This window comes from Chelonoidis abingdonii, chromosome 23 (assembly GCF_003597395.2).
Source record: "Chelonoidis abingdonii isolate Lonesome George chromosome 23, CheloAbing_2.0, whole genome shotgun sequence".
In the NCBI taxonomy this organism is placed as follows: Eukaryota; Metazoa; Chordata; order Testudines; family Testudinidae; genus Chelonoidis; species Chelonoidis abingdonii.
In genome coordinates this window covers 21,162,270-21,174,985 of record NC_133791.1, presented here as the reverse complement: position 1 = coordinate 21,174,985, position 12,716 = coordinate 21,162,270, and the positions used below count along the sequence as shown (strand labels likewise).

The 12,716-nt window shown below is 52.4% G+C and overlaps 1 protein-coding gene across 2 annotated transcripts in view; it reads right to left on the bottom strand.

Moving 5' to 3' along the window:
• ALPL (alkaline phosphatase, biomineralization associated) overlaps positions 1-9,748 on the bottom strand; it is an 85,974-nt gene extending 76,226 nt beyond the window's left edge. Inside the window, exons 1-2 of one of the 2 annotated variants that reach the window (XM_075060314.1) lie at positions 9,682-9,748; positions 7,715-7,826 (exon numbers count right to left, since the gene is read on the bottom strand). The gene's annotated coding sequence lies outside the window, so the exon portion shown is untranslated. The remainder of the gene's footprint in view (positions 1-7,714; positions 7,827-9,681) is intronic. The other variant, XM_032783935.2, reaches the window with a different exon arrangement.
• Between the last annotated feature and the right edge of the window lie 2,968 nt (positions 9,749-12,716).

Here is a 12,716-nt window from a genome sequence, read left to right as displayed (position 1 = left end):
AACTCCATGACATGTGCTTAGTCAGGGGGATTCCTCCTGTGTTGGGGCACAGAGCCCTGCACTTGCCCAGGTGGAGGGAAATTTGTGTCTCCCCTATTTGGGGGCTATGGTGGCCCCTGGTATCTTGCACTCCTGTTGCAGTGGCCTTTAGGGTCACAAAACACTCTGGGGAAGTCCTTCCTTGGCCAATTCCTCCCCCTGCCACACACACACTTTTTCACTGTGCCCCCCTCCTTTCTGGGCAGGGCCAGTGCAACCATTTAGGCGGTTGCCTGGGGCACTGGCATTTGGGGGGTGCCATTTTCTTCAGCAGCAACTGCTGCGGACGGATCTTCAGCCTCCCCAGTCGCCGCCAGCATTTAGGCGGAGGGAGCTAGGGCAGGGGGGCGCGGGGAGGGCCACCTGCAGCAAGTAAGGGGGGGGGGGGGAGGGCGGCATGCAGGGGAACTCCCCACCCCAGGTCACCCTGCCCCGCCTCCTCCCCAAGAACACCGTGGCCGCTTCTCTTCTCCCGCCTCCCAGGCTTGTGGTGCCTAAGCTGATTGACGAAGCAAGCCTGGGAGGCGGGAGAAGTGCAGCGGCCACAACGTGCTTGGGGAGGAGGCGGGGCAGGAGTGAGCCGCTTCACTTCTCCCACCTCCCAGGCTTGCAGTGCCAATCAGCTTAGGCACAGCAAGCCTGGGAGGCGGGAGAAGTGAAGTGGCCACGGTGTGCTCTTGTGCAGAGCAGGGGGGAGCTGGGGTAGGCGGGAGATGCCTCAGGGCAGAGGGTGGGGAGCAACATGAAAGTTTCACCTAGGGCATGAAACATCCTTGCACTGACCTTTTTCTGGGGCAATCTCTGCTCTGACCCTGTGCCAGAGGGAGAATGGAAACATGGAAGAGTTGTGCCACAGAAAGCCCTGGGCTAGCCAAGCCAGCTCTGTGCAGGCTGTATGGATATGGACACACCCACCCATGATATGTGCAGGGCGACAGCGGCAGAGTAGTCAAATCCCACCCAAGTGTCCATCAGCAGGGCTCCTGCCCAATTCAGCTCTGCTCCTCCCTCTGCTACCACAATGATCCTAGCAACTCTCATTCTATCACCCTCACCTCAGTCGCTGCCCCCAAAGCTCAGGACGAAGAGTTACTTAGAAAACCCCCGTGTGCTCAAGTCAACTTAGCACTGAGGCATACTCCACTCTCTCACTGGCAGGAAGCCATCACAACCCGGTGTCCCAAGGGGCACGCCAGTTCATCCTGCCCTATTTGCTGACCATGCAGCCAAGCTGGGCCAGGCACTGCTCTGAGGCCAGGGCTTTGGGGAAGTACTAGCATTCCTGTCATTGCACTGACCCAGTGTAACAGCTTGGAGGAGATTGCGCCAAAGGCTGCTTACTAATGCTGAAGCAACAGGAAACCCTTCAGCAATCACAGGCTATATTGCTGCGGATTCACCTGCAAAACCTTCCCTTGGCCCATTCTCCCCCAACCTGCAATCCACAGAGACCCATTTTGTCCAGTCACACCGAGAGCATGCTCCACTGAGCCATCTCCACAGCTGCTGCCTCTCTCTAGAGCAAGGGCAGGCAACCTGTGGCACGCAAGCTGATTCTTCGGTGGCACTCCCACTGCCTGGGTCCTGGCCACCAGTCCGGGGAGATCTGCATTTTAATTTATTTTTAAATGAAGCTTCTTAAAAACCTTATTTACTCTACATATAACTAAACTATTGTATATTATAGACTTACAGAAAGAGACCTTCTAAAAACATTCAGATGTATGACTGGCCTGCGAAACCTAAATTAGAGTGAATGAATGAAGACTCGGCCCAGCACTTCTGAAAGGTTGCCGACCCCTGCTCCAGAGCAAGTCAGTGCTGCACGCAGTCGCTCCCAGCCTGGGGACAGCATCCAGGGCAGGCAAAGAGAAGCTGATTAACAGTGGAGGCTAAATAGCTCCCTCCTCACAAGACAAGCATCCCTGACTGTCACACCAGTGTGTCTCCCTCATGTCCTGGAGGGACTCTCTAGGGATGAGTGGTGCTGTCTCCAGTGCCCCTCTCCCAACCTGGAGTGCAGCCCCAGCAGTGGTGAGTAGAGACCCTAGGAAATGTGGACACCCCTAGGAACTGAATGGAGACCAATATGCATCCCCAGAGTGACTACCCCAGCACAGAGAGCAGTGAGAGGGTGCAGATCCTAAGCACTGCTCTGAAGGCCAAAAACCCTACACCCAAGGGTAGGGTGACTAGATGTCCAGTTTTTAAAGGGACAGTCCCATTTTGGGGGACTCTCATATAGGCACCTATTACCCTCACCCCCACCCCACATCCCATTTTTCCCCCTACAGTTGCTATCTGGTAACCCTAACCAAGAGCAAATGCAGCACTCAAGTGCAGACACATTCCTCCTCTTGTCTAACCACCCCAGCTAGCGGACTTGAATGCAGATGCTCACCTCGCACTGCACTCACTGCAGTTGGTAATGCTTGAGCAGAGATCTAGTCAAGAAACTATACTACAGGAGTGCTCTATAGCAGAGACGTCAGCATACGTAACTAGCTACTAAAGGAGACCCCAGTAGCTGATGCTCAGGAATATGTAGCATTGCTCCTGAGTTGGGGGGGAGGGACTTCACTGCCAAGCAGTGCCAGTGTCAGGGATGGAAACAGCATGTTTGTGCAGTGTCTGTCCTGTTCTTGCCTCAGCAGCAGGACAACCTTCCTCCCTTCCCCTCCCTGCCTCACAGAGTGCGGGTGCAGACCCTGGAAGTGGGGAGCCAGCACCATCAAACCAAGGAGCTGTGCTTCCATGCCCCTGCCCCTGCCTCTCTGACTGCTAGCAGGGGTGATTCACTAAGACATTGGCTACTCTACAGGTTACTTTGGTATAACTTGCAACACTCAGGATGTGAATAATCCACCCCCTTTAGTGACATAAGTTACATGAACTTAGCTGCCAGTGTAGACAGCGCTACCTCAGCCTGCCAGCCTAGCTACCACCTCTCGCAGAGGCAAGAGTTAAGCAGACAAGCGAGCTCTCTCCCATGACCTAGAGTGTCTCCACCACAAGCACTACAGCAGCACTGAAAAATAGCCTTCCCCTGCCAGAAACGTTATTTCCTTTGGAGCAACACTCAAGCTGCAGGGGCTCTAAGGGCCAAAATGTCCACTGATTCCCTATCCCAATCCAGGTATCAGGTGTTATTCCAGGAGCACTAACAACGAATCGGCCAGGTGGGGGCAGGGGACTGGACTCGATGACCTCGAGGGCCCTTATAGCCCTAGTATTTATGAAACCTCTTATGATGCAGGCTTTAGGGCCTTGAAAGGGCCTGCACTTGCCATTCTGTGTGCACCCAAAGCGTCCTCCCAGTTTGGAAAACTGGATCCTAACTACTGTGTGGATTCCTTAACTATGTGCTTGTTAACACAGCGCTTCCTGAAGCTGACATGTTCCAAAGGCATGAGCACATCATGCCAGGGGTGTTTGGAGATACCATGGACAGCAGGAAGTTGACACCTTCCTAGCCAGTTTTCTGCTTTTTGCCAATTGCTAGAGAAACACCAAGTTATAAAGATTATTGCAACTGCTCCAGCCCCCATGGGTGATATAGCAAGGACAGACACAAAACAGTCTCTTCTTAAAGAGATAAAATCGCATTCCCTTCCCTCTGTAATGAGGCCTCCAGATTGTTGCTTCTCTTTGCACATTTGTATAGTACTTTTATCCCAGAGGCGCCCAAAAGGAGGACAGATAACAGCTATATGGTCGGCTAGACATAGATCACTTCGTGAAACACAACTGCCTCTGGTTCAGAACACGGTGACTGTTTAACAACATGCAGCAACACTGTGCAGCAATTTAGGAAGCAACTGAAAACTTCCATTTCCAGTGGCAGCTGCACAGGGGGATTTCAGGAGGCAAAACACCTCTTGAAGTCCCAGCGTCCCCCAGATCAGGGCATCCTCTGCACCACTTGTTGCTGCACAAAAGCCTCCCCCTAAACCCACCCTTGCATCGTCCTCATCAATGGACAAATATGGGGCCCAGTGTAGCTGAAGGGAGCAGAACGCAACCCACCAGACAGGGGTATCCCCCGCCCCAGGATGAGGATCTGCAGGTTGCTCCACCACCTTCTCCTCATCTGGCTGATAAAGTCCCACGGCTCATGCAGCAGCTGTCAGCTCAGGGACACTGGGAGTCCCTCATGGTCCAGGTGCCCCAAATGATAATGTGGGAGATCTCCATCATCAGAAAGCAAGGAAAACATGGCATACAGAGTTTCCCCTCCTGGCTGGTTTCCAAGAGAAAGTAACATTATGCTAAAAGCCAGCCACATCTGGAGAATTTTCACATAGGACTTCAGTGATTCAGCAAAGCTGGGACAGAGATGTGGGTTCGGACTGGAGATGGAGCGCTGCAGCTCAGGAACTAAGAGCATTAGCAGAGCTGGGGAGGTGTGTGGGAAGCCAGTTGGGGCTCAGCTGCCCCAGCAAAGCTGGGCAGAATAGGAACCCAGCCAGCACTGGAATGGAGAAGCTACTACAGCAGCAGTTCTATCCCACAGACAGTCTGAGCATACAGCTGCAGAACTGATGACAAGGGTAGAGATCCCCTGGACCCACTTTGGATCAGCTCCTGTCTGACCCAGTGCTGAGAGGCATTGCAGCCTCCTCCTCTCCAGGTTGTTCTAACTTACACTTAGTCTGGCTGAGGGGCGGAATCTCAGAAACAAATATTCAGGGGTCAAGTGAGGTCAGGGCATTTTTAGAAACAAGCTCCTCCCACCTCCACTCTTGAGATTTAATTTGAATCGATTCATTGATTTTTTAAAATGCATGTCATTGCAGCATCTGGTGCCTCATGCAGATTCAGTGCAGCCTCACATTAAATTAACTGCCCACAAAGGACAGTGCAGAGACCCCCACACATGCCCAGATCAGATGAAATAACCCAGCCAGGGATCATAGTGCACTGCCCTCTGAAGATCAGCAAGCTGGGGGAACAGTTAGAGATAAGCTGCTCTGTCACTTCTGAGAGTGATGCTAGTCAGAAGTCAGTCCATTGAAGTCAATGGACGCCCAGCAGTGTGAGATCAGAATGAGGCCTCCTACCTCCAAGCCTGACAGCACAAGCATCTTTCTAGGTAAAGGGGTGCAGTGAGGCAGGTGACCTGCACTTCCCTGGTTGGGTGCTAGGAACAACACTGCAGACACTAACAACTTGTACTGGAAGTTCTTTGGTGCAGGCACCTTCTCTTCCTATATGTTCATATAGAGCCTAGCACAGTACCACAAAATCAATATGAGAACACACTGCATGCAAACCACCAAACTGGGAAACCTGTGCAATGCAAGGGAACAAACCTTGTCTCAAGGGTCTCTACGGTCAACAATGGAGTTGCACTGGCATGAGCCAGGTCAAACTCCAGCATGTGTGGGGCAGATTTCCCTAAAGTGCTCAGGCTCCCATTTAGGCACTTAAAGTGCCAGCTTTCCCAAAGCCAGCAGCTCCCTTTGGGAGAGACATTTCCCAGAGCTCAGCATGCAATGTGGCAAGTTCCTTAGAAAAAATGTGCTCTTTTCCATAGAGCTTTCAAACCCATGACAAACATGCAGCTCATGGTACTAACCAGCCTGCACAGAAACCTGCCAAAAGTCAGATGGTAAGAGCCAGCCATGAGTGGTGGGAGTGCGAGAGCTGGCTTATGGCCATGTCTGCTGGGAGCAGGGCTGGCTGCTGTGGGAGATCCCTGGATCATTCAGGAGGCTTTAGCTGGGAGGGGAGGGGTTGTCCCTTGGCAGCAGCAGCTTTGCCTCTTAGGCTCAGGCTGTGGCTTTGAATGACTGTCTGGGAGGTCTCTGGCTAGGAATCTCAGTAGGGAAATAGCCTATGAGTCATCTGCAGAGCGAGGAAGGGGGAACCTCTTGCATAAAGTGTATATCCCCCCATTCACCCACAGGTCCCCTAAACTGCATGGTGCTGGACCTGGGACTGCTCTGCGCTGCATGGGCCAAGACACTGAAATGGGAGCCTGGCCTCGAAGAACAAGGCACAGGATTCTAAGGGCAGTACTAATGGCTAAGCAGGAAATGCCCATGCTCTCCTTAGTGCCTCATTTCCTCAGCCCATACCCTGCTGTGCCCAGAGCCCTGACAGGCCTGGACACAGGGAGTTCCAAGAGACCTCCCCTAGCTGGGCCTCATCCACACAGCGCTCTAGCTGGACTGAAACCTTTAGGGCCACCAAGGGGGGCGTGGAGCAATTTGCCCCAGGCCCTGGGCTCCGCAGGGGCCCTCCATGAGAATGGCTGAGGCTCCCTCCCCGGCCCCAGCCCAGCCTCATTTCTGCCCCTCTCCTAGATCTTCAGCCAGGGGTAAGGGGCCAGGGCCAGGAAGTCCTGGGGACAGTCAGGTCACAGGGAGGGGGCAGAGGTTGGGGGGACAATCAGGGGACAGAGAGGGGTTAGATCATGGGCATTCCAGGGGTCTGTCAGGACTCAGCAGGGGGGTGGAGAGCGGTCAGGGCAGTCAGGGGACAGGGAGCAGGGCTGGGGTCCCAGGGTGGTGGTTGGGGGTGGGGTCTCTGGGGAACGGTGAGGGGACAAGGAGCAGGATGGGTCAGGGAGTCTGAGGGAGGCAGGCAGTCTGTGGGGGTCAGATAAGGGGGAGGGCCAGCTATTTGGGAGGCACAGCCTTCCCTATCCTAAAGCTCATTCAGCAGTTTGAGGCTTGCAGAAGAGTCAAGCTGTTAGTTTTTCCATTAGGGCTACCATCCCTTTCACTTCTCAAATGCCAAATTATAGTCTGTATTTAAATTTCAGTGCCATAGGGAGATTCATGTCAGGGGACGGTAGCTTCATTTAAAATTAGCCACTGGGAGAGGGAATCACATGATAAGAGCAGTAAAAGCAGCAGAGAATCCTGTGGCACCTTATAGACTAACAGACGTTTTGGAGCGTGAGCTTTCGTGGGTGAATACCCACTTCGTCACCCACGAAAGCTCACGCTCCAAAACGTCTGTTAGTCTATAAGGTGCCACAGGATTCTCTGCTGCTTTTACAGATCCAGACTAACACAGCTACCCCTCTGATACATGATAAGAGCAATATCCTTCCCAACCCTACCAAGGGAGACACCCCCTGCCCCGACATTCCCTGAGGCTTCAGAGGGGTTAATTCAGTGGTTCTCAAACTTTTATATACTGGTGACCCCTTTCACATAGCAAACCTCTGAGTGCAACCCCCCCTTATAAATTGAGAACACTCTTTTATATATTTAACATTATTATAACTGCTGGAGGCAAAGCAGGGTTTGAGGTGGAGGCTGAGCTCGTGACCCTCAGTAATAACCTCATGATCTCCTGAGGGGTCCTGACCCCCAGTTTGAGAACCCCTGGGTTAATTTAATTTTAGCACCCTGTGTCCATTCACATATATGTGCTATTTAGAGCATTTCAGTTTTCACAACATAGGCTTATCCCAGATTCTGGAACAAGCTCAAATGCTCAGTTTGTGGAGTATGTACATAAGCTATACTAAAGACAAACCCACAGCAACCGTCTCCAGTTTGTGAGGGACCCCACGGAGCCAGTCTCTAGGAAACGGAAAAATGCATGGAGGTTAGGTCCATTAATGGCTATTAGCCAGGACAGGTAAGGAATGGTGTCCGGGCCTGTGTTTGTCAGAGGGTGGAGATGGATGGCAAGAGAGAGATCACTTGATCATTACCTGTTAGGTTCACTCCCTCTGGGGCACTTGGCATTGGCCACTGTTGCCCAACAGGATACCTGCCTGGATGGACCTTTGGTTTGACCCAGTAAGGCCGTTCTTATGTTCTAACCTAAATGAACCCAAAGTTATGGAGACAGATGAGAGTCAAGGAAGCCAGAAAAGTACCAGAAACCTGAAAAAATCTGACCGGATGGGCTCAGGCATTTGGTCACAAGCTGAGATTGTTTAAAGTTCTGGTTACAAAAACAAAAATCCAAAACTTTTGAACTATCAACCACAGCAAGCAGCAAATATTTGGCCACACACTTCTGAAACCCCAAATCACATTCAGGTTTTGGCAGAATAATTTCAGCTTTTCAATTAAAAAAAAAAAAACCACACACACAACAAATTTTGAAGGAAAGCAGACATTGTCCATGATTTTTCTGCTTTTTAAAAACCCCCAGTTTTCGATCCAGAAGAAGTTTTGACAGAAAATATTTGTCCAACCCTTTTAATGAGCTTTAGTGCTTTTTAGCACTAGCTGATGCTGAGAACCAGTGATACCTTGTAAAGAAGTTCTCAAAACTGGGTTTGTGCCGAGATGCAAGTGGTTTATTTTTCGCAGGGCTGCCCGTGGGTATGGAACAAGTGGGGCAATTTGTGCTGGGCCCCACAGGGGCCCCCATGAGAATATAGTATTGTGTAGTATTGCAATTTTTTTATGGAAAGGGCCCCCGAAATTGCTTTGCCCCAGGCCCCCTGAATCCTCTGGGCAGCCCTGGGAATCTTTCCAACCGGCATCTGGAGATAAGTCCTGGTCATCCCCGAGGGCCAAACTCCCTCCAATCAGTCTGTGGGGACTGGGTCACCAGCCTGCCTCTCATCCCAGACAGAGAGAGAACTATAAGGAGCATCAGTTACTGGTGAGAGGCTGGTACAGTGCATTAGCACACAACTCTCAGCCTTGGTAGTTCCCTTCTGCATCCTCCCCCCCACCCCCCAGGGTGGTTTTCTTGGAGCATCTGCCGCAATTCTGCAGGTGTTATTTTGCAATCTATTAGATCTTGTCATAGGAGGGCAGGGGGTGACAGCCCTGGCATTTTGGGAGCCCACTTCAGGCCTGAGGACCATCCAACTGCTTGCAAACCCACTGGCCGGCATGTGAACCCATCTGGGGGAGACGCTCCAGCAGCTGAGCCAGAACCTCCTGTGGGTGCAGAACTAACCGCAAATCACACACCCTGTTGTCAACAGCCCAACTTCTCCGCCCACCTTTTCTCCATGCAAAGGGGAGCTACCCAGCCCCCCAGGATGAGACCAACAGCCTCAAAGGAGTGTCCAGACAGCCTGGGAATCGCCCACAAAACTTCCCCTGAACCCTCTGGAGAACCAGTACTAGGAGAGGGCTTCCAAGGGCGACCTGGCACCAGCTCACAGCCACAAGCCTCCGGCATCTCTCTCCCTCCAAATCAGGTCAGTAGCAACTGGTTTGTAGTTGCAAGATTCCCCAGGGCACCGCTGGGGAGGGGGGATCCCCACACACGGCTGACGCCGCTGCGGTCCCCCTGCTAACTCCCCGACTCAGCCCCAGTGCAGAGCCCGCCCCGCACACCCCCAGTCCGAGCCAGGGGGGATCAAACCCACAGCGTGTGCGGGGCGAGAAGCAGCCTGGGAACAGCTCCAGCTCCAGCTCCAGCCCGGCCAGCGAGCGGATCCCCTGGCAGGCTCGGGCTCCGCGCCTGGCTGAGCAGCCAACCCGCGGGCCGGAGAACTCCCGTCGGAAGTGCTGCTCTCGGGGCCGCGGCGGCAGGAGCCCGGACTGAAGGGCCAAACGGGCCCCTGGCGCAGCGAACAGCTGATGGGGAGCGCCCGGGGGGGGGGGGGCCCCGGCTACAAACCACCCCCCCCCCCAGCCCTGCGCGAGCCGAGCCGAGCGCGCAGAGCCGCTGCCGGGCCGGGTCGGGTCGGGGCCGGGCTCCTACCTGCAGGGCTCGCGCGGCGGCGCTGCGGACACACCAGGCTCCAGGGAGTCTCCGCGCGGCGCGCGCTGGGGCTGGGAGTCCCGGCGGCTATTTAAAGCCCCTGGGAGATCGTGGCGGGCTCTGCTCCTCCCCCCCCCGCAGCACACACTGCTGCCCCCTGCTGGGCTGGCCGGGTGGCTCCAAGGGGGCGGACAGCCCGGCGCCTGCTCTGCCCTGGTCCCGCACTAAGTTCCCAGGGATTTCCCCAGCCCCTCCCGCCAAGGGCAATGGGAACTGGAGCTGACATACACAGCACAATGGGTTGGAAAAGTCTGAGCAAAGACTAGATTCTCCACACAGCTAGTCAGGACACTTGCACATTTGTTTCCTTGGCTAGATTGGCCTAGTATGATTTGCAAGCAAGGTCTGAATGAACAATCCCCTGACAGCTAGTGATGAGCCCTGGGGTGGAAAGGCTTCAGGACAAAACTGTATTTACATGAACACACCTGCTGTGACTTGGTATCTTGCTGCCCAAGTGATCAATTTTGGCTGGTGGTGGGTTACAAATCATTTTGAATGTGGGGGGGTCATGAAATGTTGTTATCCTTACTGTCAGGGGCGGCTCCAGGCCCTAGAACACCAAGCGTGTGCTTGGGGCGGCAAGCCACACGGGGTGCTCTGCTGGTGCCGCGAGAGCGGCAGGCAGTCTGCCCTCGGTGGCGTGCCTGTGGAGGGTCCCCTGGCCCCGCAACTTCGGAGGACCTCCCGCAGGCTGCCCCTGCTTACTATATGAGTAAAGGGCAGCAGAACTGTGCTTAGCCCAGCTGAATGAGGGGGTGACTGTCAGTGCTTAATTTGTGCTAGGGCTTGCCAGGGCTGAGCCCCAGCACCTCTAGGCTCAGCAGTTCATAGCCCTGGGACCTCTGGGCTTGTCACATCAGTTATGAAAGTAGAAAACTTGCTTGAGCCCCAGCACCTCTTTCATTACAAATTAACCTCTGGTCACCCTCAACTGAACTGCACTCAGTTGCACTCAGCAGGAGGTCTGGATGCCATATTCTAGTGAAGACAGGGAGGTGCACAGATGTTTTGCTTGGTGGTATTGGCTCTGCTTAAGAGTCACCTACTCTATTTGACCTGCCCCTCTCTCATGTTTAGAGAGAGACCTGATTAGACTCCATAGAGAGTCTTTCAGTTTGTTAAGTGACCACGAGAGCTGAAATCACTAATAACCAGTTCTAAGTGCCTAGACCTGCTGTGCAGGGTGACCTGATGTCCCGATTTGATAGGGACAGTCCCGATATTTGGGGCTTTTTCTTATATAGGCTCCTATTACCCCCCCACCTCCTGCCCTGATTTTTCACACTTGCTGTCTGGTCACCCTACTGCTGTGGGACAATATTTCTGTGGAAGAGACAGCCCAGCCTACACTAGCAGCAAGGTTCCCCCACTGAGAGCTGAAATCGCTGAGAGCTGGTGGAACCTCAAGAGACCGACTCGCAGAGGTCACAGTGGCAGGTGGCAGCAGAAGGTAATGGTGCAGGGCCATTGAGGATGGAATGAACAGTGGCACAACAAACAACAGCGGCCAGAGCATTTGTTTGTTGGACTATGTTTTAGTAACTTCACTCCAGAATGCTAGATTTGTGGCTAGGAAACTTACATAAATACACATTTCCTAATAGGCCAAGATTTTTAAAATGTATTATTTGCCAAAGTATTATCTCACATCAACGCTATCTCAAGAGGTCATTATCTTGGGGAAACAACGAGGAGTCTGGTGGCACCTTAAAGACTACCAGATTTATTTGGGCATAAGCTTTCATCGGTAAAAAACCCACTTCTTCAGATGCATGGAGTGAAAATTACTGATGCGGGCATAAATATACTGACACATGAAGAGAAGGGAGTTACCTCACAAGTGGAGAACCAGTGTTGACAGGGCCAATTCGATCAGGGTGGATGTGGTCCACTCCAAATAATCGATGAGGAGGTGGCAATATCAAGAGAGGGAAAATTGCTTTTATGGTGAGCCAGCCACTCCCAGACCCTGTTCAAGCCCAAATTAATGGTTTTAAATTTGCAAATGAATTATATCTCTGCAGTTTCTCTTTGAAGTCTGTTTTTGAAGGGTTTTTGTTGAAATATGGCTACTTTAAAATCTGTTATAGAATGTCCAGGAAGATTGAAGTGTTCTCCTACTGGCTTTTGTATGTTACCATTCCTGAAGTCCGATTTGTGTCCATTTATTCTTTTATGTAGAGACTGTCTGGTTTGGCCAAGGTACATGCAGTGAGGCATTGCTGGCACATGATGGCATATATCACATTAGTAGATGTGCAGGTGAATGAGCCCCTGATGGTGTGGATCATGTGGTTGGGTCCTCTGATGGTGTCACTAGAATAGATATGAGGACAGAGTAGGCAACGGGGTTTGTTACAGGGATTGGTTCCTGGATTAGTGTTTCTGTGGTGTAGTATGTATGTAACCCTTCTGCCCCTCTGAGATGGCAGCAACAAGGTCTGGGTTCAGTATCCAGGGGTTTCATTTCAGTAACACAATGCATAACCGGCTCAAGCCCCCACCCAGTGACCTGGGACACTTACATACCACACCTTCACGCGCGGGATCGATGTGCGCGGTCGCCATGTCGATTCCGGAACTCCGTTGGGGTTGGTGGAGTTCCGGAATGCGATATAAGCATGCTCAGGGATCGATATATCCCGTCTAGATTAGAGTGATATATCGATCTCAGAGAATCGATTTTAACGCGCCGATACGGCACGTAGTCTAGAACATCCCTGAGTGTAGCAAATCTTTTTAATAAAGGAAGGAATCAATGTGGCATCCCTTTGGAGAAACACCACAACGGGTTATAATACAACCATAAACAAAAACCCACCTCCAAGTCAAGACGTTTGGCAATGTCCTTTTCCCCTTAGGGTCTTAAGTCCAATCACCTCAAAGTCCAACAACCCAAAAGTCTCTGGTCAGTGCCACCCCAGAATTCAAGAATTTATCTGTAGAGTTTTATCCCCCCAGCCTGGTGGAAA